The sequence below is a fragment of the Meriones unguiculatus genome, chromosome 3 (assembly GCF_030254825.1).
Source record: "Meriones unguiculatus strain TT.TT164.6M chromosome 3, Bangor_MerUng_6.1, whole genome shotgun sequence".
In the NCBI taxonomy this organism is placed as follows: domain Eukaryota; kingdom Metazoa; phylum Chordata; class Mammalia; order Rodentia; family Muridae; genus Meriones; species Meriones unguiculatus.
The window spans coordinates 168900436-168927127 of NC_083351.1; the positions used below are offsets into that span (position 1 = coordinate 168900436).

The following is a 26692-nucleotide window of genomic DNA, read 5'->3' on the forward strand; positions in this document are numbered from 1 at the left end:
GTACTCCTACACTGAGGTGGGAGACAGGAGAATCTTCCGGAAGTCTGTGGCCAAGCTCGCTTGGAATATGCAGGGAGCAGAAACAAGAGAACCTGCCTCAACAGGGCGGGAGAGAGCCAACTCCTGAAAGTTGTCCTCTGACCTTCACATGCCATGGCGCACACACACACACCCAAACACACACACACACATACACCCACAGTCACAACAACAAGTCAAAATCTCTTTAAAGATTTTGTATATATGTGGGTGTTTCACCTGCATGTATTTATCTGCAAGTGTGTGCAGTACCCATAGACACCAGAAGAGGGCATCAGAACCCCAAACTAAATTTACAGGCTCTTGGTGCGCCATGTGCTCGGTGTAGACCTGCTTCCTCTACAAGAGTGGCAAGTGCTCTTAACCATGGAAACATCCTTCCAGTTCCCCCCCCAAAAAAACATTTTTTAATGAAATAAAATGTTTATAAAGAAAAAAAAAAGGAGGGTCACTAGAAGCAATCAGGCAACCATTGTGGAAATGCTTCTGATATGAGAAAATTCTCTCTTGCTCCAAAACAGCCACCTTCTACTCTGAAGACATCTCTTCTTCCCCAAGACATTGCTAATAACGTCTGCCCCCCTCCCCCCCCCCCCGGCTTGGGCTGCACTAGAAAACACACCGATTTTGAGTCCTAAAGTTTCAGAAATTCCTGAGCTGGGTAATTTTTGTGAAGTCACGTAATCTTAGTGTCTCAGTTCTCCTGAACAGGAGGAAATAAAACCCTTGTCTCTGAATAACGACAGCCAGCTGGAACAGGGATGGCTACGCGTTACAGCAAAGCCAGGTGTGTGTGTGGGGAATGCCTGGGTTACATGGCTCCACCCGGGGCCTCTTGACATTCGTGTCGGTCAAACGCTCTTTCCGCTGCGACACAATGCCTGGTGCCTGACAGGAACATCACAGTGTAAAGGGCTGTTTTCACTCAGTCTCAGTGTGCTCTGTCCATGCTGGTAGGCCGGCGCTTTCTGGAAAGGAGTGGTGGAAGTTAGCTGATGCCTCAAGGAAGCCCTCAAACAGAGACTAGAAACACAAAGGGGGCGGGGACTCAATAGCCCTCAGAGACACGCCCACAACAACCTACATCCTCTACCCCTGCCTCTCCTTTCACAGTCTTCTACCTTCCAGGAAGCCCTTTGGAGTGGGGAGCCAACAGGAAGAGCCCTGAACATCCGATTGCTCCCTGAGAGCAGAACTTCTGAACACGACCTGTACTAGAAACCTTACCTTCAACCCAGGCATGGGGAACACTTCGGATCCAGACCACAACGACACTCAACACTCCACACGCTGACTACTCTCGATGCAAGTGCTTGACAGGGCTGCAGCCTATCTGCCCATGAGATCTGTGTTGCCTCCACCCTAACCCCACCACCGAGGACAGAATGCAAATGCCTGGAGGTGATGTCCCAGAGGCAACCTCCAACCGGTGCAAGATGGGAGAAGGCCATGGACAACCCTGAGGCATTCTCCTGACTCCCAAAGCCTTCCAGGAAGATGATGTCCAGGTCTCATGGTTGAAATATGCCCACACCGTACCCTGTGTCGCCATCCTTCTTTTTGTCAATTCTGCTCGTCCTGGTCCAGTGTTTCCTGGGGTCCTTGCCTGGGTCCTCTTCTCAGCCTGTTTTGGAAAACTCCCAATGCTAAGACAGAAGGATTATTTTAGCAATCTTCATAACTTAAGAAGTATAACCTTCTGAAGTCACTAGGGAGAGGAGTTACAGGACGAAATGGAGGCTTCTGAGGAAAGAAGTACTTTAGAAAGGTAAATTCTCTGTGCTGATGCTCCAGGAAGTCACGGAGAGACAGAGAAGGAAATGGAGAGGCAGGAGCCATGATGCCGCTGAGGGCAGGCAGCGCTGAGTAGGAAATGAGCCTTGTGTTTCCTTCTGCCATCCTCCGAAAGTACAGAGTCACTTGCAAACATGAGGAAAGAAACTAAATGAGAGGAGAGGAGAACAGAGTAGCAAAAAGGAAAGGAGAGAGTTTAATGGTGGAGCTCAGGGTTCGAGTGCCTGTCTACATTCTGTAGGGGTGGGCTATATTCAATATCTGGCATCATTTATAAATAAAAATAACAATGAAAAGAAAAGGCAGAAATGACCCAGCTAATTATTAACTACTATTTACTACCTTCCTACCACTCTATTAATCTCCATGGTTTCTTGAAAGTCATGTCTAGGGTACCGGGAATCGGTGGCATATAAAACAAGACAGGAAGCAGGAATGCCAAAGAGAATTAGTGAGTAAAGCAGGACAGATGATGTGAAGCAGGAGAGAGGATGAAAAGGTGGAGGTGGACTTGTTTGGTGACATCATAGAAATGACAGGCCATGGCTGCAAATGGGATAATAAATCTCAGCATCAGAAACAGGCCTGAGTGAGACACACTGACTAAGGCAGATTAAAAAACGGTCCTTAACACAAGTCCCGGAATTTGAGTGGTTTGTGTGGATGCTGAATCCATGAAGTTGATGGGCATAGCAGAGGTGAAGGCTTCCAAGCCAGGGCTGCTAATTAATTTGGGAAAGGAAATTTCAAGGTAGCCAATATATTTTGTAGCAGGAAAATTACTACCTGCTTTCAAAGCCAGGTTTACAGTAAGAGTTGAGAATAAAAAGCAGTGTGGAAAGATCTGAAAAACTTGCGGCTTGGTTAGAAAATAAAAAGGACCTTTCTAAAGGTAGTGCTAAGGAAGTAGGCATGCCTGATGAAAAGATAGGCACCATGAAGGAAGCCAAGCATCCAAGAATTATATACCTGGACAACAAGATGCCTGGAGGGCAGCTCACGCATTAGACAGACGTCATCCATGATAACGTGAGGGTAGGAAAGTAATCGCAGTGGAATGAAGCAAGGGCTGCTGAGGCACCTGCCCATAGAGAGCCACCTAGGAAGTCTTTTTCCCAGGATTTTCTCATCACGATTATCTCATCACGATCTAGACACTCAGTGGCCAGGGCAGACATGGTCCCAGAGCCCCAGCTACTGTTTGAACCAATGGAAGACCTTGGCATGGCCCATGTGATCAGAAAAGAGAAAGCAGGAATTTCACAGCCATGGATAAAAAAGGGGAACAAGGGTTTCATCAGGAGGTGGAAGGGGGGATGAGAGAGGGAACTGTGGGTGAAAAAGACTAAAATTTGTTGTATGTAAGTATGAAGCTGTCGAATAAAATGGATGCATAAATATTACGGTATAGTTGCTGTCATCAATATTAAAATATGGAGGGGGCTAGAGAGATGGATGGTTCAGTGGTGAAGATCTCTGTTGATCTTTCAGAGGACCTGGGTTGGGCTGCCTGCACCCACATGGTGGCTCACAGCCATCTATACCAGCTCTAGGACATCTGGCCTATGCAGGCAGGAGGCCGGCATGTGGTACACAGACATACATGTAAAGAAAATACTTATACACAGAACTTTTAAAAGTAAAAGAGAAAGGAAGAAGGTGAAAAGTATGGGGAGGAAGAATGGTTATTATTAATTATTACGTGGTCATGGAGGTTTCCAGTCAGATTTCAAAGGAGAGTCTAGGAGGCCAGGCAGTCTGGAGCGTCAGAACCCCTGAAGAGATCTTCTGAATGAAGCTGTGAGAGAGGCGCTGTAGACTGTAGACGTAATAGGTCCTCAGAAACTGGATATGCCAGGAATGTTAAACGTCTCTAGAGGAAAGCTGCAGAGCCATCCCAGGAGAGGGGCTGTGTGGGCTGCAGCCAGCAAGGACATAGGGGTGGGGCTGCCCAAGCCCTTTGGAGCTCCTATCATACACCACATACACTCTGGGTTGCTGGATATAGAATATAGGATTTAATGTTTGCCCTGCTGGGTCTTGGTCTTATTTTTTTTCTTACTTTTCCCTTCTATGCCCTCTTCTGTCCTCTTAGAATAGAAATGGTTCTTCTAAACCTTCTCAATTTTGGAAGTATATAATAACTTCCTTTTTAATGTTTTATTTTTTGGTCCTTTACAAAATTTTATTTTTGAAGTTATTTTTTTTGTCAAGCGACAAAATAATTAGCTTCATCATGGCATTTTTCACACACGTGTGTCATTATACTTTGATCTCCCTCATTCCCCTCTCCCATAGCCTTTTTCTGTGTCTCTTCTTGCCTCCAACTGGTCCTTCATTCCCCAGTCAGTTCCCACTTCTGCTTTCTTAGAACATGCATTCCACATTCTGTAGCCCTCTCTAATTTCACTTCTCTGAAGGTTACTTCCTTCCCTCCTGGGCCTACTTTCTAGTTTCAGAACTTACAGATACAATGTTTTTGTGAGTGTGGGTGTTTTTGTGTGAGCTCAGAGCTGCAAGTTTGCCTTTAGGTTCCGAGAAGATTTTGAATTTTTGAACAACGTTAGAACTGCTTAGAAAATGGGGACATATTTTTAAGTGTGTGTGTGTGTGTTTTCATGTGCACAGACATGTACATGTGTGAAAATTGGAAGCCAATGTGCAGGAGTTACTTATCCTTTACTATGTGGGTACTAGGGATCAAATTCAAGTGGTCCCCTTTACCCTGTGAGCCATCTTGCAGGTCTGTATACTATGTGGCCTCTTTCTCTGCATTGTGGTACACCCTGTAATCTCTTCGAAGAGTGAAGCAGAAGGATTGCGGTAAGTGTGACGCTGCCCTGGCTTATATTTCAGGCCAGCTACCAATGCATAGTGACACCCTCCTTCAGAAGACTTTTAAAGATGAACTAAATGCAGTTTGCATGACGAGATGGCCATGAGACTCAGGGGGGCAGGAACACAATATTTATGGTTCACTTATAAAGTCCCCCCTAAAAGACTCCTGACGTGTTAAAGGTTTGGTCCCCAGCTGATGGATTCACTCATCAGCTGAAGCCTGCCACGTGTAAGGCAGTTGGTGGATGAGTCCCTGGCGATTTCATAATGTGACAGTATCATTGACAGGCTGGATGAGCGTGATGAAATGGGTCACTGGGAAATTTACACCTTTCCTCAGTCGCTTTCTTGCCTCTCTTTTCTTCCTAGAATCTATCAGGTGACTAACTGTCTTAGTTTGGATTTCTACTGCTATGATAAAACACCATGACCAGTCGGGTGTTGGTTCAAGCCTTTAATCCCGGCACTCAGGAGGCAGAGGGAGGCAGATATCTGAGTTCGAGGCCAGCCTGGTCTGCAGAGTGAGTTCTAGGACTGCCAGGACTACACACTGCAAGCTTGTAGCAGGTTGTTGAGGAAAGTGTTCATTTGATTTACATATCCTGGATCATGGTCCACTGAGGGAAGCTAAGGCAGAAACAGGGCAGGAACCTGGAATTAGGAGCTGATGCAGAGGCCGGGGAGGGGTGCTGCTTGCTGGCTTGCTTCCCATGGCTTACTCAGTCTGCTTTCTTACAGAACCCAGGACCGACAGCCCAGGGCTCCACCCACATCAACCATCAAACAAGAAAACGCAGCACAGACATTTCTCCTGGGAGTGTTTTATCAACTGAGAACCTCTCTTCCAAATGCCTTGAGCTGTGCCACAGCCAGCACAGCAGCTTGGCCTTTTCCTACCCTCCCACCGTGGTGTGCTGCCTCAAAATAGCTCAGAAGCAATGGAGCCTGCTGGCCCTGGACCAGAGCCTCCCAGGCTGCGCCAAACTAAACCGTCCCCCACTTAAGTTGTCACTGTAAGTGGTGTAAAACACAGACTGATCTCTAGAATATATAAATTGTCAAAAACCTCAACAGCAACAAGCCAAGAAAGCACTTTTAAAAGGGATAATACATTTAAATAGATAACCCGGAAAAAAAAATAAAACAGCCACACACATGTGACAAAATGGTCATCAGAGAAATACAAATCCAAGCCACGTGGTGCGAGCACCTCACCTCTGTGAGAATGGCTGCGAGCACACAGACTACCGATAAAGGCACCTGGTCCCAAGCCTGAGGATCTGAGTTCCATTCCCAGGACTCACGTGGTAGAAGGAGGGAGCCAACTCCCACTGTAGTCCTCTGACACACATACACCACACAGATGCACATACATGCACAGGAAATTAAAATGTGATGCAATTTAAGGTTCTGTTATGTTTTTGGAGGATAGGACACAGCAAATCACAGCAACACTCTCTACATGTTGAGAAGCAAGAAGAAAGGACTTTGATTTTGCCATCAAGAAATGATCATTGTCTCAGGATGAGTCATTGGGTTTCACTATGAGACTGTATGCTCAACCCAATTTAAACACCGTACAGTATATACATGTATTATTAAAACACTGTATTACACCTCATTGATGCACACAGTGGAATTTTAGTGGAATCATTATTTCTAGTGTAGACATCAGGACAAATGGTTGTTTTCTAGAACTACTTTGACCTTGAGGGAACCATAGGGAGAACAGCGGTTGTTTTCTCTGATCTATAGAGTTGTTTTTCTGAAGGAGCCTTACAGCCTTTGGTCGTGTCATTGACAAAACGGTGCCAGCACACCTGGAATGTCTTGTATTGTTGAGTATTGAAAACAGTACACAAGAAGGACTAAAGTCCTTCAGGAAACAGATTAGACTGGGGGCTTTGGTATGAGGAACTCATTTTACCCACCCCCAAAAAAAACAACTTCTGTGTAACAATAAATAGATATGCTTTGGGGGCAGCTGTTCGACATTCAGCTGGCAGAGTCTGGATCTCACTGCCACCGGCAAGGCCTTAATTCATCCTTGAGTGACCCTCTTTCTTTGATCATCCTGTGTGACTCAAACACCGAGAAATGTGTACAGTGTAATGTTTTCCTGTACTAGTCAAAATGAGAAAGAAAAAGTATTCCAGTCTCTGCGATACCAGGCCTTCCCATGAGGCAGGCTGAGTGTTCTTAGTTAGGGTTCCTAGTGCTGTGATAAAACACCACGATCAAGAGCAGTTTGTATGTGTGTGGGGGTGGGGGAGGATATTTTACCCCATAGCTCACAGCCGCCATGAAGGGAAGACGAGGCAGACCGGCGAGACTTGCTCCTCATGGTTTGCTCAGCCTGCTTTCATATACCTAGCAGAACCCCCTGCCCAGGGGGGCACTGCCCTCAGAGGGTGGGCCTTTCCACAGCAATCATTAAGAAAATGCCCCACAGGCCTTCCCTTAGTCCAGTTTTAAGGCAGTAATTTCTTAACTAAGATTCCGTCTCCCCAGATAAGCCTACGCTTGTGTCAAGGTGAGAGAAACCACCAGCACTGAGTGGGAGCCGAGTACCTGCCCCGTGTCCATCACAGGCAGTTAATGGGACACCAGGAAAAAAGGCTGGGACCAGAGGGACTGCTTGGAAGTAAGTTAAACTCTGCTGACGACTGAAGATATTCTATTCCCCCCCAGGGAACACCTGGCGCTTTTGGTGACAGTGAGTGTCAGACCCCGCACCTAAGCCGAATAGCTGCTACAATTACGTGGAGCTATGTGGGACCGGGTACCTTAGAACTCAGAAGAGCCAATCCGGAGAAGCAGTAGGGTTGAGTTGTGTCTAACCAGGGAAATCTCTTCTCAGGATCCGTAGGAGTGGCGGCCACTTCATCCCCTGCCCCAGGCCTGCATGTCCCAGTACACACAATCTGGTGCCTGCCCCCTCCCCACCTTTGCCCACACCAGAGGGGGGTCACATAGTTGAGGCCAGGTTAAACTTCCTCTCTCCTTCTAAGCTCATGTCCAGCAAGCACCTGGGATTCCTCTTCATGCAAATAAGGCATTCCGAGAAAATTTAGCTCCCCTCAACGATGTACACTCATCCTGAAAGCCTCTACCCACTCCCCAAATGTTTTTAAATAGCCTGTTTCCCTCAATTAAAATGCTGCTCAATGAAACCTGCCTCCCAAGAGTCCGTTCTTGCTGTACCCACTGGCTCTCTAAGGGCTCCATCACCCCAGCTACGCTGCCTTGGTTTCCCTCTCAGACCACCTGTCTGATCTTGGGCAATCATGCTGTTAAGGGAGGGGGAGCAGCGTGGGAACGGCAGAGTTGTGCATCGCCCTCATGACGCTTCAAAAGCAGAAGATCCATAAATGAGGGTCTGAGGCACTCACGTCCAAGAAAGCAGCGCGCCCAACGCCCTGGCAACGGTGATTCCTCTACCGTGGCTCTTGTCTGTTCCCCGTGCTCCAGCTGCACAGGTTTCCACGCTGCTCCCGAAGCAGATTCCGTTCCACCCCAGGGACTTTGCGCTTGCCCTCCCAAGCCTGAAATTGCTTTACTTCCACGCTCCTGTCGTGGTTCTCTTCCGATGCTCCATTATCCATAGCTGTCCTCCATGAAAAAACAACTTCAAGAACTTCCTGTCTCTTGTCTTGCTCTATCTCCTACATAAAACTCAAGACCTCCTTTTGATGTGTCTACGATGTATCTTCCCTTCTGGAAAAATAAGCTCTGTGAAAGGGGAGTCTGATTTCTTCCAGTTACATCATGCTCTCAGCATTTGTAGAAGGACCTGATCCTAAGTATGTACTTGTGAATGTAGGAACAATGGAAAACATCAGTATCTTTGCTCTCCTTTCCTCCCAGTTCAACTTTTTCAAGCTGCCATGGTCAACCACAAACATCTTTGTAAGAGACAAGCTGGGTTTGGGTTCTGTCAGTATGGTCATGCACACCAAACTGACCAGGAACTCACTCAGCAAGGGCTCTGTTTTAATGACCGAAGTTTATGTTTGGACACTTCCTTAGCCATTACTAAATACTTCTTTTTATATACCTAGAGACCAACAGAGAAGTGGCTTGCTTAGGGTAAAAGTTTAGGTTTGCAGGTTTTTTTTTTTTTTCTGCATACTATAGAAACTTTGATTCTTTTGATATAATTTTCCAGGAATATCTTTAAAATGACCACATGGATTTTTTTTTTGTGTGTGTGTGTGTGTGTATTCCCACATCTTTGTACCAACATGGTGTAAGTATTGGAATCATGACTCATGGAATTTCATGTATGAAAGGAATTAGTTAATATCTATTGTCTAGTTACTTTCCTGTTTTAAAAGATGTGGTCTACTAAGAAGAATCAATACAACCTAATAACCTGTCTAAATTCTTACAAGTACCAGTTACATGCACACAGCTAAATTATACTATTGGTTGCATTCTTATCAACTATTGGGCAGGCATTATCCAATTAGGAACTTTTGGCTCCTGGGAAGTATGGACATTTATCATTTTGGCAAACAGAAAGTAAAGGCTGGTGACACTAGCCAAGGCACAAGCTAAAAATCACTATTTGTTGAATGACAGAAAATGTTTTAAACTTTTAAATAAAAGTCTAAAAAAAAATCTTGGCTGAAAACATTGCTGCCAACTAAATTATCCTGTATAAGACATTCTTTTGCCTTTCACAATATCCTGTAGAAGGTGTTATTTTTTTTTTTTTTGAGCTTGTCTCTGTGAGGACAGCTATCAGAAAAGTGAGTGATTACTTAGGCCTAACTTAGGGACAGTGATATTATTTTAGACAAGGTAACAGCTAGAAATTATATTTTTCTAGTTTTATATAATTAAGTTTTTTATAATTAATTTTATAATTAAGTTTTGAGGGTATACTTGCAGTGACACTTGACAGAGGCTGAGACGGTGAACTCAGACAGTTGGAGGGAATTTGAACAGTATTAATGCCATCTAAAACACCAAATTCCCTGAGCCTTGGATATGGCTTGAGTGAGTTCCCAAAGAGTTCACAGGTCGGAGGCTTAGAATTCACTGTGACCATGTTGCAAGGTTGTTTAGATCTTAACAGGACCTAACGGAAGGTCCTAGGTCAGTGAGGTCCCATCATGGGACTCCGAGTTCTCCAGAGACAAAGTTGTTTTGAGAGAAAGCCAGGCCCCTTGAATCACTCTTCAGTGTCCTGACTGGCTGTGTTCTCTCTTCCTCCCACTCCCACCGTGCTGCCAACAACCTTCACAGAGCCAAGCTGAATCTGGCACAATGCTCCAAGACTCTGTGAACTAAATAAGCCTTTTAAAAACTAGCCTGACTCAGGTATTTGGTATAATAATGAACAACAGGCTAACACAGTTCTGCATTAGACCCACTATACCTAAAGCCCCAAGTTCAACCCTCAACATAAATAAAATAAAACACAACAAACAGAAGCTTTTGGGGAAAGTTCTGGAAAACCTGCTCGATGTCCCGGTGTGACACCCCAATAGTGCAAGTTTATCTGTCCTACTGATGACAGGAGGTGTCTACTGTGACATGAAGGAGAGCAGAGCTAGGGGAAGCCCAGGCAGGGATGAAACAAGTCCTGGTAACCAACTGGGAAGTCTAGTGGCTTTGTTGGTTTGGTTTGGCTTTGTGCATGTAAGTGTTCTGACTGTGTGTACATGCATGCCTGGTACCCATATTAAAAAAAAACAAGACCAAAAGGCATTAGGTCTCTTGCAGCTAGAGATGCAGATGACAGTGAGCTACTGTGTGGATGCTAGGAACCAAACCTGGGTCCTCTGCAGCAGAACCCATTGCTTTTGGCCATCAGGTCACCTCTCCTGCTGCTCTAGTTTAGTTTTGCAGCAGCCAGTCTCACGATACCTGCAGTAAATTCCCCAGGGAATCGCTGGACCTTCACTGGTTTCTTGCTCCCCAGAAGGAGTATGGGAATACTATTGAGTGTGATACATTCTTGTAGACGGTTTTAATTGATATTTTAATTTTAACATGTGGAGGTCTCTCTGGGTGATAAAGACGCAAATAGAGGTGGAATTTCTTGGCCTGTATGCCTGGAAACTCGATGACAATGTGAACTTTAGACATTCGGGCTTCAGAATACACTGCTAGGCTGTGGGTTTTCTTCATCTCTGAACTCTGGCTTTGTCTACTCAGTTTCTCTACTCAGCTTCTGCTCCAACTGTCTCAGGCCATGGAAGAAATGTTTGCCTCTGTCCCAGAAAACTTAGCAAAGATTTCCTTGTAGGCCAATGGCTCTGGTGGACCATGTATCATCTCTGAACTGAGATTTTTAAACAACAGTGTCTGAAGTTCAACCAGACATTCATTTACTGGCCTAATAATAACTTTTGAAAACCTGTATATAATATGTGTAACAACATAAATGAAAACCTACATGTAATGAACAACACAGTCTTGAACCTATGTGACTTAGAGTCCAGGCATTAAGATATTATACACACACACAAGTGAATATGTACTCATAAACTGAGAAGGGCTTAAATGACACTCAAGTCAGACGGGAATTTTGGTTGCGAGAAGTAATGCTGGCTCAATGACCTCATCTGAAAGGTGATGACAAGCACATCTAGAGCACCGCGGTGCTGAGTAGCACCAGGAAATGTTCCAGGCAGACTGAAAACCTGGTACTTGTGTTCTACGAGGGACGTCTGTCATTTCCTTCCACCTGACAGCCTTGTCCACATCATTGACCTCTCACCTCTGAGGAACTTGCCTCTTGTAATTTACACAGATGTCTGACTTAGATCTGACCACAGAACCGGCTCCTCCTACATTTGATGGCAAGCTAGACAACAGGGGCGCTTTCTTTTTCCAACATCGGAAGACAGAGAGAAGAGTCTTTTTTAAGACACAGCTTTAAAAAAGCTGTGGGTATTCAGCTAAGAGTGTGTAACATGTGACCATGGGCAGACTGTATGGTTAGGGGAGTAAGGACCCTGGCCATTCACATTCATTTCCTAATGGATTTGAATCAAATAGAAGACACACCAGGGTCAGCTATGACTGAAGAAAGCTAAGATTAATTCATTTGGTGCTACTCCCCATTCTTTCTGTCTTCTGCCACGATCACCTTTTTGAAAAGCTTTAGAGAATAAGGCCTTGTCTCAAATGAAATAATCTCACAGCAGTGCCAAAGCCCTCTCCCTCTACTGAACACAATAGAGTAAACCAAAAAGCCTGGCTAAGAGTAGTCTAGGGGAAGAGGCCAACAGATAAAGAATGAGTTGTTCTCGACTTGTAGCAGCCAGGGAACGCTACCCAAGCTGGTCTGGTTGGCCAGTTTTAATAGCAGGAACCCAAAGTTAAGTTCGCAACAGGGATTAAAAGGCTGTGCTGAGCTCCACTGTCCTGGCTAATGGACAAGGAAGGGAACTTGTGACCGAAAGGGACACTCCAGAAAGAATTTCAATGAAGCACAACTTGAGCAGGAATAATAAGTTACCCAGATTTCTTGGATCATGGACAGAGGGCTTGGCATGTGGAGAGAATGCCATGAGCAGAGAACACAGCCTTGATTGGTAGCTATGGAGCTCACTGCCCACGTGGTCCCCTTGGGCTGGCTTCCTACTAAACTCTATTTGGTGAGTGCCAACCCTCTCTCTTCTCTCTGCTGTTTCTAACTCTGTTCAGAGGATTCCCACAGAAATCTTTCCCACCCTAGACATTGTGCTAAATATTCTTTACCAAGATATCATCAGAGTTCGTCTTTGTGAAAATTTTTCCTTTGGGAGTATAGAAGCAAGACTGATGGCAGAAATGTAAAATAGCTCAACCCTTCAGAGAATTGTTTGGCAGCTCCTCATAGCAATAAATATACCCTCTGACCCAGCAGTTCCCATCCTAGCTATTTAGCCAGGCATGACTAAAACGCACACTCACACAGTCCTTCATATAAAAATGTTCACGGCATCTCTATTCAGAACAACCCTAAGATGGAAACAGCCTAAATGAATATCAAAGGGAGAATATATCATATGTCATTACCACCTGGGAATAAAAAAATCAAATTAGTAGTAAATGCAGTAATATCAATAAATCTCCATTATGCCAACTATCAAAAAAAAAAAAAAAAGCTAGATGCATGATACAAAAGTTACACAACATGATTCTGGCCCTGACAAAAATGGTCTGTATCCTGTTTTGGTTGGTGATTTATGAATGTGTAAAGCTGTCAAAACCTGTATAACTGAACATTTAAGACCAATGCCTTCTTATGATGATAATTATACTCAACTAAAATTTATTTAATTTTCTTTTATGTGCATCAGTGTGAAGGTGTCAGGTCCCTTGAAACTGGCATTACAGACAGTTGTGAGCTGCCACGTGGGTGCTGGGGATTGAACCCACGTCTTTTGGAAGAGCAGACAATGCTCTTAACCACTGAGCCATCTCTCCAGCCCCTTCTTTTCTTTTTTTTTTAATTTTGAGCCAAGACTGGGTGTATACATGCAACTTGAAAAAAATTCATCCAAGTGCATTAATTATTTGTACATTGTCCCAATGTATTTAATTGTTCGATAAAACTTTAAACAAGTGTCACTCACAGAAGTTGTAGCTGCTGATATTTGTCACCTTTATGTTGACACAGATCATGACTTTAGACCTAGGTCTCCATGTTCATCAAGCATAGATAACGGTGTCTGCTCCGCAATAGATAGTGTAGGTTAAAGGTTTGAAGTGTTTGAAATCTCATTCATAGATGACTCTGTCCTTGCTTCTCTATGGCCTTTCTTTGTCATTTTAGGATTTGTGTGTGTGTGTGTGTGTGTGTGTGTGTGTGTGTGTACATGTAAGAACCAGAGGACAATCTCAATTGTTGCTTTCAGGAGCACTATACAACTTTTTTGAGACAGGTTCTCTCAGGGGCCTGGAGTTTACCAGTTAGGCTAGACCAGCCGAGCAGTGAGCCCAGGCATCCACCTGGCTCTGCTTCCACAGTGTTGGGGTTACACGTGCACATTATCGCCTCCAGCTTTTATGTGGGTTTGGGGGGCTGAACTCAAATTCTCACACCTGCAAGGCAAGCCCTCGACAAACTGAGCCATTCCCCCAGCCTCACGCTTTTTTCTATTTGCACCACAGCCTGCCTCTTCTGTTCACAGCTCCCGCTGCCCCCAAGATGGCAAAACGGATTGACTGGCAAGTTTGGCAAACGTAGTGCAATCTTTTTACAATCTTCCCTCTTTGGAAGACAACCTGTCCAGAATAAAAGGCCCTCAAACCTTATGTAAGCTAAGAACATTCCTCACCTTTAGATAAGCTGTAGCAGAGCAAGAATTTGGATTAAGTTACTATTGATTACATGTTTTTAATCTTTGGTAGCCACTGTATTGCCGACGTCCTAAGTAATGTTTGATATGAAAAATGAAGAACTGAGTTGTATGATACAAGTAAGAACACAATGAGAAACAAAGACAGGAGTGCTCCCTCCAAGGCCAAGTTCAGGATGACTGCACAGGTGTTCATGTTCCGATCTGCAGGGTTCAGTTTCAGCTGAGCTCTTCCTGTAAACCCTAGGAACTAGCGTGGCTGGAACTGCTGCTTCCCTCTCTCTACGCCACAGTATCAGATGTACCTGCTGAGGGCAGAAACAAACCTTGTGGCCTTTACCTGGGCCTCACGTGTCTTCTCAGTTTGTAATTTGCATCTGTTGGTGCTGAATTCTTCTGGGCCTTAACTCATAAGACGTTCCGAGGCGTGGCAGGAAATATATTTTAAGTACTTAAAGTGTGATATTATGCAAAGGTCATGTCAGTTTCTCTTTGTTCTCCCCAGTGGTTGCTTTCAGTCATTTTTAAACATTTATACTAAAGACATATAGCTCAGGACATCTTCCTGGGGCACCTGGTACATCTGCAGGCCTGGTCAGAGCTCTCAACCATGTGGATCTTCTGACAAACATTCTCAAGGTTCTTGGTTTGACTTTCCCCTCTTCTCTAGTCTAGTTTTCATACCTAAGCTGGAAGAATCTATTGATAGTTTTCTTCTAGGCGCTAAAAACTGGTAGAACATGAGAACGAATGACATATTGTTCACAAGCCAGTAGAACACAGCAGCAATCCTGTACCTACACTTACAAGCCACAGTTTACAAGTATGACAACTGAATTCACCACAAGCAGGCCAAACACACTTTCAAAGTTCACGCTGTTAGAGAAGACATGGGAAAGATAGAGACAGAATGCTTGCTGTCCTGGAGCGTGCTCAGAACTTGGAAGAATTTGAAGCCACAAACTGGAATAGGCCCTTCTGTCAGTCTTTGATCTGCCAACTATTCATAGATCCCTGTAGTCTCAGCTATACCTTGTTTCCATATTCATCACTATGATTTTGACTCTTTCATCTCTCCTGTCTTGTTTTTGAAGGACATTAAAGAATGGAATGGTAGAGAAGAAAAATAAAATTAAAATGTTCACACGAAAGCATGTCATAAAGTGAAGAGAACAAGATGGGAGAACGGAATAACTGACAGACTCAAGATCCTTGCTACATACAACACTTTTATAAATGAGAGGGTGGGGGATGAGGAGGAGGGAAGGAAGGGAGAGGAGAAAGAAGAAAGGGAGCCTACCCAATAAGCAGCTACCAGTCCAGTAAACAACTGAACTGTTCATGCAGTGGGCTGCCTCATTAGCTCAGAAAATCCTACCTCACTGGTGATAAGGGGAGTGGAAATGCTGTGTTTTATTTAAAGCCTTGCACTTCCATATATTGCTCACTTGCTTTTTTATTTGGCAAGGGATGTTATTAGCTTTACCTCTTAAAGAAACTTAATATTCAGTTCTGAAGCTCTGTAGTCTCCTGCAGGATTGAACAGTTTGGGGCCATAACTGCACTTCTAAGCAAACATTGACCATTCATCCAAAAACTTTTATATAGTCAATTTCCTGATATAAACTCATCCTCTCTGGATTTGTCACCAGGACCTGACAAATCTTGTCTCTGCCGTCCCTTCCTTGTTCCAAGGATACAAGAAGCCAACAGCAGATCAGATACCCATGACTCATCCAAAGTATTGCCTTTTGCCCCAGACAAAAAGAGCTCAGTTTTGACTGGCCCTGGTGTCACAGGCCCTAAGAGGTACTAAGAGAATCCAAAATTATTTGTTAGTGTGCTATCTCCCTACAGGATTCTCAGCTGTTTCCTCAGACCTCAGCCCAACTCCTCCTTCACCCTTTTCTTGGACTCCTCACTTCTGGTGATGATTTTATCTGTTCCTCATCTGGAAGTCTCCCCCTCCCCCTCCTCCTACTCCTTCCCCTCCTCTCTCTCTCTGCTCCTTCCTTCCCCTCCTCTGCCTGCTCCCCTTCCTCCTGCTCCTTCTCCTCCTCTCTCTCTCTGTTCCCTCCTCCCCTCCTTCCCTTCTCCTCCTGTTCTTTCTCCTCCCCCCTCTCTCTGCTCCCTCCTCCCCTTCCCCTCCTTTCCTTCCTCCTGCTCCTTTCTCTTCCTTTTTCTCTCTGTTCCCTCTTCTTCCCCTCCTCCTTCCCCTCTTCTTTCTCTCTGTTCCCCCTTTTCCCTCCTCCTGCTCCTTCCCCTCCTGTCTCTCTCTGCTCCTCCTCCCCCTCCTCCCTCCCCTCCTCTTCCAGTGTTGTGATGGAACTCAATATCTTATGTATAGTAGACAAACATACCATGGACCTCACACCCTAACCCTCACCTTGGTGCTCCTGCAGAGGTCAGAGAGCAACTTGTGGGAGTTGCTTCTCTCCTACCATGTGGGTTCTGAGAATCTCAGATGCTCAGGTTTGTAACAGGCACCTTTATTCACTAAATCATCTCTGTCCCATGAACGTCTAAAAATTTGTACCTCTATCCACATTACAGCCAGCCCTGTCTTCTGAAAATGGCAAGTCCACTCATGAACTCATAGTAGCTGTAGTTCTCCGCACACAATCAAGCCAGCATGGAGCAGCAGAGACCTCTGAGTTCCTACCGCAGAGGAGCTATTGACAGTTGATGGCGTCTCACGGGGAGAGAGAGTCAGTTTCATTTAGGAATGTGGCCTCTGGTAGAAAGACTGTGTGCTAGCAGATGACACCGTACCTGTGAGTAGACGGGGGAGGGGGGGTGAAAATTGAAGTTGGTGGGTTATTTTTTTAAGAAAGAGGACATGAAATTGGGAAAGGGGTAGTGAGGTTAAGGGTGAACCTAGAAAGAGTGCGGGTGAATATGATAAAAATACATCCTCTACATATATGAAATTCTCAAAAAATTAATAAAAAGATTATACTAACACACGTAATGCCACGTGGTAGACTTAAGATTATGTAATTAAATTATGAATATTAATTCTAACATTATAATATTAATATTTTGCATTATATATTACCGCATATATATATGATATATATTGCATAATATATTAATGCAGAATGTATAACTACATGTCATTTTATATATCATCACTAATCTATATAAAAATGTTTTACTATAGGTTTCATTATCATGTTTAGGTCATATACCATATAACATCACCTATAATTTATAGGGTATTTGTTTCATGACATGAAGTAACACATAACCTTTCATTCTAATCCTCCCTGTCATGCTCTTAGCTCCTCATGATCACTGTTTCATAGACAAATAGAACGAAGCAAGGAGAGCAGCCTGGGTTCTGAGGTGTGTGTCTCTGACTTTCTTTCATCCTGCGGCCTTTCTCTTCTCAGCCTTTCTTTTCTTCTAAGAGGAATGCTGGACTTCGTTCTCTCCTGAGGGCTAGAGTTCTGTCACCACTGACTGACCTACTCTCTCTCTCAGCTTCTGTCTTTGCTTGGATTTCTCCCGATGGAGGCCGAGCCAGCCCTTCACAGCTCCCTCTCCTCATAGCCAGTGGACAACATCTCTGTGCCAGGCTCACCTGCGTGTCAGGCCCACCAGTTTCTACTTGATCCTCTTCTCCTAGCACCAGTTAGACCAACCAAGCCAAACAATGAGGCTCCTCCACCTGTCTCCTATAGTCCACAGCTTTACTCCTGAGTCACTGTGAGTGGGAAGATTTAGCACTGGCTGGGTGTGGTGGCATACATCTTTTTCTACTTGGGAAGCTGAGCTGTCAGAATATTTGAGTCTAGGAAATCAAGACGAGCTTAGGTAGCATGGCAAGAGACTCTCCTAGAAAAAGGAAAAAAAGAAGAAGAAATGTAAAAAGGGGGAAAGAAGGAAAGAAAAGATAGTTCCAGATAACCCGGCATCTACATTATCGCTCCATTTATTCATTTATGTATTTATAGAGAGGTTTACTATGTGGCCCAGGCTGGCTTTGAACTCACAACGCTGTCACATCAGTCTCCCCAGTGCTGGGAGCACAAGCTTACACTAGTGTAATTGTCTCACACTGTCCCCTTCAGTCCTTCTGCGTGCTTGTTCACGGGTATTTATTTTCTTTCAAAAATTTAGTTAGGTTTTCTTCGTTTAATAAAGGTCGCATTCTCAGTGTCTTTTCGGCAGTAGTATATGAACCATTGAGATGAGTGCAGTGTCATTTAATGACAGACACCAAGGTCAACAAAGGATGGAATTCCTCGAGGCCATAACAACCCTGGGACTTCGGCCATTCTTACAAACCTGGGGAGAGCAGGAGTTGCACAGTACCTAGCATTCTCGTATCTATTCTATTCCTCGGACTGAGATTCAAGTCCATGCAAGTCAAGGCTAAAAAGACACGGGTGTGATCTATATAAGAATCATTCTTATCTTCCGGAATACTGGCAGCTAGTAAGGAGACACACATAAAGAACAAAACAGGGGAAAACAGTGAGATGAAATAAGCAAAGGTAGGTGTTACAAGACACAGGTCAGGTGCGTTAGGCTTCATGAGTCTGCATTTGAGGTGTTCGGGATGAGTCAGAGGATTGCAGCCTGGGCAGAGGAAGGCTCTGAGCACTGACAGGAGCCTCGGTTGTTGACAAGGCTTGCTTCAAGCTGGCCGGAGCTGTAAAGCCTGTTTCTTGTTCTCACTAGGTCCATTCCCAGTTCTCTGTTGCTGAGGCTGCTCTGACTCTGGGCACACCCAGGGGAATCTTCAGGCGTCAGGAACTGGTTGTGATGTGTGGAGCCAGCGTTTCTGGAAGAGGCAAAATGCTGAGTAACAACATGAAGTCACTCCGTCACTTGCCAAGGGCCGGGGAGGCCTGTGTGCTTTCGTCATCTTGAAGAAACAGAAGAATGGTAAATCCAGCCTTCCAAACAAAAACTGGGGTCTGTTTAGCAGCGCAGAAAACGGCCCAAGGCGCTGATCCAGCTGGGGCATGAGGATGGTCTGCTTTGACTCTTCCCTGCTGCCTGATCAGGTGCCCAAGCTGGACGTTGCAATCAGAGTGCCTTTTTTTTTTTTTTTTTTTCATGACAGACTAACATGTCATCTTCGTGAAGAATATCCCCTGCATTGTAGAAAGTGCTTCATTCGGTCCTGGGCCAGAGGTGTCTGGGAGTGCTGAGAGGGGAGTGGTATGTGGAAGAGATTTAAACAGGAAATGAGTCAGCTGCAAAGAATTCAGGGATGTGAATGAATAAACCCCCAAGGCGCACGGATGCTCTAGGTGTCTAGTGAAGAGCGGGGCAGGCTGCCAGCTCCGGTGGGTGAAGCCCCTGTCTGAGGAGCAGCCCCTGGGCTCCAGGGAAAGCATTCCTATGGCCAGAAGCTCAGGAGCTTCCTGCCAGCTCAGCTCCTACTCAGCACCAGGACGCGTTTTGCACAGTCACCTCAGTTTGACCCTTTGTTCTAGGAAAAAAAGGTACCAAACGTTAGAGCCAAATAGTAAGACAGAGAGCTCTCAGGATAAACTGGGGATAACTCAGGAATTCTTCGTTTTAACCTTCATCTAACAATACCAGTAAAAAAATAAATGCAATTATAAAAATGTCTCTGGTGGAAAAGAAAAACAAACTATGTGCATCGGGAATATTTTAAGTCTACCACTGACACAACCGTTACGTATATTTCTTTATAGTCTTTGTCCTCGAAGCATGGGAAAGTACAGTTGGAAGCATTTTGTATAGAACTTTACTTTTATTTTATTTTATAAAGTCATTTCCCCATGTAAATTAAGTATTATGTAAAATCATTTTAATGGATGCATACTATTTTATTTTATAGATATATGCCAATTTATTTAACCTTTTCCCATTTGGGGCACTTAGATTAGCTTTTTTTTAAGTTTTGAGTAATACTGTCATGAGCAAACATCTTGACACAACTAAAATCATTTCCTTAGGATTCATATCAATCAATGGGATTACAGGGCCTGGAGAGATGGTTAAAAACACTGACTGCCCCTCCAGAGGACCCAGGTTTGTTTCCCAGCACCCACATGGCAGCCCATAACTATCTGTAATTCCACTTCCGGGGATCCAATACCTTTTTCTGACCTCCATGGCCATGCACAGACATACATGATGGCAAAACACCCATGCATGTAGAATAATGTAGAATAACAATACCAACATAATAAGTGGGATTATGAGTCAGGGTTCTAGTTAACCTTTCTAAGGTTATGGACAGATAAACCTAAGCTGAACATATCCCAAGGTTGGGCACCCAGTAGACCGTCCTGAATGATGACTGGGGTGAGTCAGAAAGCGCACAGCACTCCCTGTGGCCTTTCTCCTCTGGTTCTTCCAGCTCCCGATTCTCTTGCCCCCCCCCTTCTCTGGAGGTGCCTTCAGGGGCCCCCTCTCCCACAGCCACAGCTTGCTTGCAGGTTTTGAACGGGATAAGCTCAGCTGCTCCTGCTGCACCTTTCCTGGCATTCTGATATCAAATGGCTTCAAGACTCAGGGTTTCCAAGACGTGAAACTAGAATGCCCTCTGTAGACAAGACTATTTTGTAGGCTCATCATACCACAGGATGCATGTGAGGAAAAGTGAGAGCGGGCGTGTTAGACAAGCACGGGATGCTTGGAGAATGGGCTCTGGGAACCTTGGAAGAGAACGCTGGGGCTCTGGTACTGCATTGGAGAATCACTCTTACCACTTTGCTAAGCCTCACAGGGGGACTCTCTCTGGATAGCCTCGCCTCTCACTCCACTGGGAAACCTGCAGAAGCCAGGAGAGACCTTCCACAAACTCACGCCATGGCTGGCTTCCTGCCTGCCTCCGTTCTCTCTCTCTCTCTCTCTCTCTCTCTCTCTCTCTCTCTCTCTCTCTCTCTCTTTATCACCATGCATAGGTTGGTGATGCCTAGTTTATATTTCCAGCTTAGGTATATTCCCTGTCCTCTGTACCTCTGTATCTTGACTGGATATCTGTTAGGCCTCAAACCTAGGACAAATGGCTAATTCAGGTGTTCATCGACACATAAAAGCAGATGTTGGCCACCAGATTCACCCAGCATCCTTCAGTCTCTACCTGTTATACAGTATGGCTAGCATGCCCTACCCCCTACCCTAAACTTCTCCACCCTAGGGGAAGGGCTGCCCTTCCCCTAGCTGTCCTTACCTATATAACTCAGTCATTTTAGCCATGCCACTCTCTTGGCCAGTCTCATGGCCCAGGCTGCCCTTCTTGTTCAGCGGCTCCTCTCCCTTCTCCCCTCCCTGCTGTCCTCACACGGCCTGGCCCAGGGTCATGTTCACTCTGGACTCTCCCAGATGTCTCTGCCTCTGGCTATGCCTTTCCTTTTATCTACAATAAACATTCTCCTCCATCATACTTAGCAGCAGTCATGTCCTTTTCTTTTCTTTCTTTCTTTCTTTTTTTTTTTAATCCAATATCCAACTGGCTGGCATAGTATTTCATTAGTGTGTCTAACACCAATCGATGTATCTGTCCCACATCTGTTCTTTCTATATCTTTTGCACCTACATTAATTAGAATAGCATCCCTTTACTTTCTCACGCCTAAAACTTGGAGTTCTTTTGACTCTTCTCTACCACATCAAACACAGCAGCAAATATTCGCATCATGTTTCATTAGGTGGTTGCAACAATCTCTTACTGGTCTCATTGCTTTACAGCCAGTTGCACAGCACAGTAACTGGAATGTTCCTACTAAAATATAAGTCAGATCATGTCGCTTCTCTAGCCCATCCCATAAAGGCTTCCATTTCACTTACGGCAAAACCAGCTTCCTAGAATGGTACAAAGTCTGTCCCTTCCCACTTCTTTACCCTTCCCCTCGGTTATCTGCTCTCTAATCAGGTTGGCTTTCTTTGATGTTCTATGACCATGCCAGGCTCTTTCTTGCCATGAATTCTAGAACTTCCCAGGAGCTCTGTGTATTCCACTTCCGCAGCTCTGCATGGATCTCCTCTAGGTTCATCTTCCTATGAGCTATCCTTGACACGGTGGTCTCTGACCCTGATTCTTTAACTCCCTTTCTACCTCATTTTTTCTCTGTCTTGCTTAGCATTCACCAGCAAACTGTGCTTTGGGTTTATTTTAGGTCTCCCCTTGTTGACAGACAGAATTTGTGTTTAGTCCTGGAGACTGAACAGAGGACCCATCGCACCTGACGCAACTATCCCAATGCTGACCTGCAACCCTCAGCCTCCAGGAAGGGCTTCTGTCTGTTCTGTTAATTGATGGAGCCTCAGCATCTAGACAGAGCCTGGCACACATTACAAAAATACTCACTGAGGGGTTGGGGATTTAGCTCAGTGGTAGAGTGTTTGCCTAGCAAGCGCAAGGCCCTGGGTTCAGTCCTCAGCTCTGGGAAAAAAAATGACAAAAATACTTGCTGAATAAAAGATAGCAAGTGCTGGAAAGGATGGGTGACAGGAGGATTTCTTGTTGTGTGTAGAAATGAAAATTACTATAGCTACTACAAAAAAAAAATACGAACGCTCCCTTAAAAAAAAAAATAGAAGTGTTACATAACCCCGCAATATCAGTACTGTATATACTAGGCAATAGACATGAAAGTTCAAAAATCATCTTGACTCAGCCAGGAGCAGTGGTGCAGGCCTGTGATCCCAGCAATCAGGGAGGCTGAAGCAGAGGCAGGCTGGTCTCTGTGAGTTCAAGGCCAGCCTGGTCTACAATGGGAATCCAGGACAACCAGTGCTACACAGAGAAACCCTGTCTAAAATAGATAGATAGATAGATAGATAGATAGATAGATAGATAGATAGATAGATAGATAAGTCATCTTGACTTCCTTGTTCGTGCAGCACTTGTTCATGGTAGCCAAGAAATTGAAACAAGCTAAATGTCCATCAACCAACGAATGACTAAAGAAAATGTGGTTACATGCACATAATGGACAGCTACCCAGACATAAAATGATGTTGCTTGCCGTTGTAATCACATGAACGGAACTAGGGGTCATTGTGTTAAGTGAAATAAGCCAGGTGCAGAAAGACAACCACTGTATGATCTCACTCAAATGTGGAATTAAAAATGTACTGACTTCATAGAAGTCGAGAGAGGAACAGTGAGGAGGTGGAGAGATGGCTCGGTGGGTAAGAGCTTTTTCTTCTCTCTGGCTCAGTTGTCAGCACCCAAAATGTCTATACCTCCAGTTCTGGGTGATCTGACACCCCGTCTGGCTTCCACAGGCACATATATACATGCAAAAGAAAAAAAAATTCATGTACATAAAATTAGCAATGCCCTCAATATTTTAGCAAAACAAGAAAATAAGAAATAATACAGATCATAAATGAAACTAAGGAAATAGAAGCTAAAAGAACAATACAAAGGATCAATAAAATAAAATAATGGTTCGTTGAAAGGATAACCAAGTTTAACATGTCCTTGGCCAAATTAACCAAAAGGAAAGAAAGAAAACCCAGTCTAATAACATTAGACATGAAATAAAGAAGATATTACCACAGACGCCCTGAAATACGTTAGCGAGTATTTTTGAAAATGATATGGAAATGAGTTGGAAAATCTAGAATAAATGAATACATTTCTAGAGATATGTGACTACAGTTGAATCAAGAAGATATTTTAAAAATCTCTAACTAGATCAATTAAAAACAATGGAACTGAAGAACCAATAAAATGGCTTCCAAAAATAAAAACCTTAAGACCAGAGGGATTCAAAGCTGAGTTCTGCCAGATATTTAAAGAATTAATGTAATAGCTCCTCAAACTATGCCACAAAGTAGAACAGGAATGAATGCTTTCAGTTCATTTACAAAGCCAGTATTTTCCTAATACTAAAACTGGGTAAGGACACAACAACAAAGTATAGACCAATTTTCTTGATGAACTTAGATGCAAAAATATACAATAAAATACTTGTAAACTGACTTCAATAACACATTTAAAAAGATCACACACTGTTATCAAGTTGGATCTAATTCCAGGCATGCAAGTTTGGCTCAACTTATGCAAATCAATAAATGGAACACAGCACATAATAGAATAAAGGACAAAAATCATATAATCCCTCCAGTCAGTGCAGAAAAAATAAATCCTTAACAAAACTCAACAAGTCCTCATGATCAAATATTTGAAGAAAATGGTGGTTGAGGTTCATAAACAGCATAATAAATGGCACATACAACAGACCTGTAGCCAGCTTTATACTGAATGGGAAAAAGCTGAAAGTATTGCCTCTAAAATCAAACAAAAGCAAGGCTGTTGACTATTACCACTTTTGTTCAGTGTAGCACTTAAAATCACACCCAGAACTACAAGGAAGGGGGAAGCATACCAACAGGCCCAGACCAAAAAATAAATAAGTAAATAAATAAGTCATATTATCCCTATTTGCATGTCTCTATTCTTTGTTGAAAGGATCCTAAAGACTCCAATAGAAGATTTTTGTATCTAATAAACATTTTCATCAAGGTAGCAGAACACAAACAAACATACAAAAATTACTAGTTTTCTACACACCAAAAACAAATCTGATTAAAAAAAAAACAAGAAAGAAATGAAAGAAAGAAAGGAAGGAAGGAAGGAAGGAAGGAAGGAAGGAAGAAAGAAAGAAAGAAAGAAAGAAAGAAAGAAAGAAAGAAAGAAAGAAAGGAAAGAAAGAAAGGAAAAGATTGGGAGCCAAGTGTGGTGACATATACCTACCTACAGTCTCAGCGTGGGGAATGACAGGTGAAGGGAAGATGGAAGATCAAGAGTTCAGCCAACCCCAAGTTCAGATGTTCAAACCACACCTCATGCTACTTGAGATCCTGTTCAAAAAATAGAGAAAAGGAGAAGAGAAAAAAAAAGATACTATAGTAGGAAAATAATCCATTTGAAATAGCTTCCTCTCCCCTAAATACTTCAAAATAAACCTAACCAAAGATGTGAAAGACTTCTATAATGAATGCTATAAAACATTTATGAAAAGGATGCTAGAAGTTAGACAGTTCTTTTACACATTAGGGCTGGCAGAATTAATACTGAGAAATAGCTATACTGGTAAACATATCTATCTATATATTCCATGTAAGCCCTGCCAAAATCCCAACGACATTTTCATGGGGGCGGTGGGGGGGGGGGGAGAATAAGGAATCCTGAGCCTTATCTAGAAGGACAAAGACCCTCCTTAGCTAAAGGAAGCTTGAACAAGGAAGGGATACTGTAGTTATAAGACTCAAAAAGTTACAAGATTTCCAGGGTTCCTCCCCAAGTTTACATGAGCAGAAAACAATAGCTAAGAGACAGGGGATTCTCCAGTAGAACTGCCTATGAGTTGATCAGGGAACTCCAGGGTCAGCTTTCAAGAATCATCATTAGGGCAGTCTTCTCAAGGAGGTGTCTAGCTGCCCTTGGGTCCCCTGTGTGCTTGTAGTCTTGTAACTTTCATCCGTTCTTTGCTCTCTAAGTTTTCATGAGCAGCCCGCAAACATCCTGTGTCTCAATTCTGAGGGCAATAGATGCACAGCAGTGGACAGATCCAGAATCATATGGAAATTCCAGGCTTTGGGGTTTCAAGGAATCTCCATAACAATTTCAACATGGATGCACAAATTTGCTCTCCCACCAACAGTATGTAGGGGTTCCTTTCTCTTCAACCCTCATTATTATTCATGGTCTTTAGTTTCTAGATGGTCACCACTTTGACTGGGTGAGATAGGTTCTCAAGGTATTTTGATTTCCATTTCTGTGATGACTAAGGATTCTACAAATTTTTCTCATGTATGTATTGGTTATTGTATCTCCTTACTCAAAAAGAAGTTGTCTGTTCAGCTCATTGCCGGTCATTGATTGGTTCACTAAGACCCCCTTTCTCTCTCTTCTCCTCTTCTCTCTCGGGTCTTTCGTTGGTGCCTAATTATGGAATCAGCTTAATTGTTCACAAATGGATGGATGAAGCAAACATAGCATATGTATGCCTTCCCCTCCACCATGGTCTGTCTGTCTATCTGTCTCTGTGTGTGTATGTATCATAGACACATATGATGGGTTATTATTCAGTTATTAAGGAAAATGAAATCATGCTGTTTTTAGGAAAATGGATAGAGAGAACCATAAAACTGAAGATAACAGAAATAAGCCAGAATCAGAACTACAAGTGGCAAGCTTTCTGATATGTATCACTGAAGAAGAAAGGAGAGAGGAACTGATAGAAACAGAGAGAGGGAGACATAGAGAGAGACTATTAAGAGACAGTGGGACCAGTAAATGGAAAAGGCAAATGTGGTTAGTGGAAAGAGTAAAAAGGAATACGCACACACACACCTATGAAAATGTTGTAATGAAACCACTATTTTGTACTGCTAATATACACCAATAAAAAAATTGAGGTTCAAGGAAGATAATTATTTTCTCTGCAGTCACACATCTAGTAAACAGTAGGCTTAGAATCTTGTCCAGCAGTTTTCTGCCCACAAGGGGACCTGAACTGCCCTAAATCCTCCCAACTTGGATGGATTTTAATGTTTATCTCAGCAGTCAGTAAAACAACAACAACAACAACAACAACAAAAATCCTGTTCACTTTAGTCATCCTTTAAAGTGGTGCCGGGTGACAGTTCCAGGCCTTTCTGGTGCCTCCTCATTTCTCAGCTCTCTCGGAGAACTATTCTGTTAGCGGTCATGGTCCAGTCTTATGTTCCGTAGTTGGAACGTTTAAGCTGTTGTGAAACCACGAC

The 26692-nt window shown here is 43.7% G+C and overlaps 1 long non-coding RNA gene across 2 annotated transcripts in view; it reads right to left on the minus strand.

Moving 5' to 3' along the window:
• Positions 1-17710: 17710 nt before the first annotated feature.
• Positions 17711-26692, minus strand: part of LOC132653199 (uncharacterized) — a 95607-nt gene continuing 86625 nt past the window's right edge. Inside the window, exons 5-6 of one of the 2 annotated variants that reach the window (XR_009590964.1) lie at positions 24678-24784; positions 17711-19425 (exon numbers count right to left, since the gene is read on the minus strand). This is a non-coding gene — a long non-coding RNA (uncharacterized LOC132653199). Of the gene's footprint in view, positions 19426-23081; positions 23188-24677; positions 24785-26692 lie in introns of those variants that run through there. The other variant, XR_009590966.1, reaches the window with a different exon arrangement.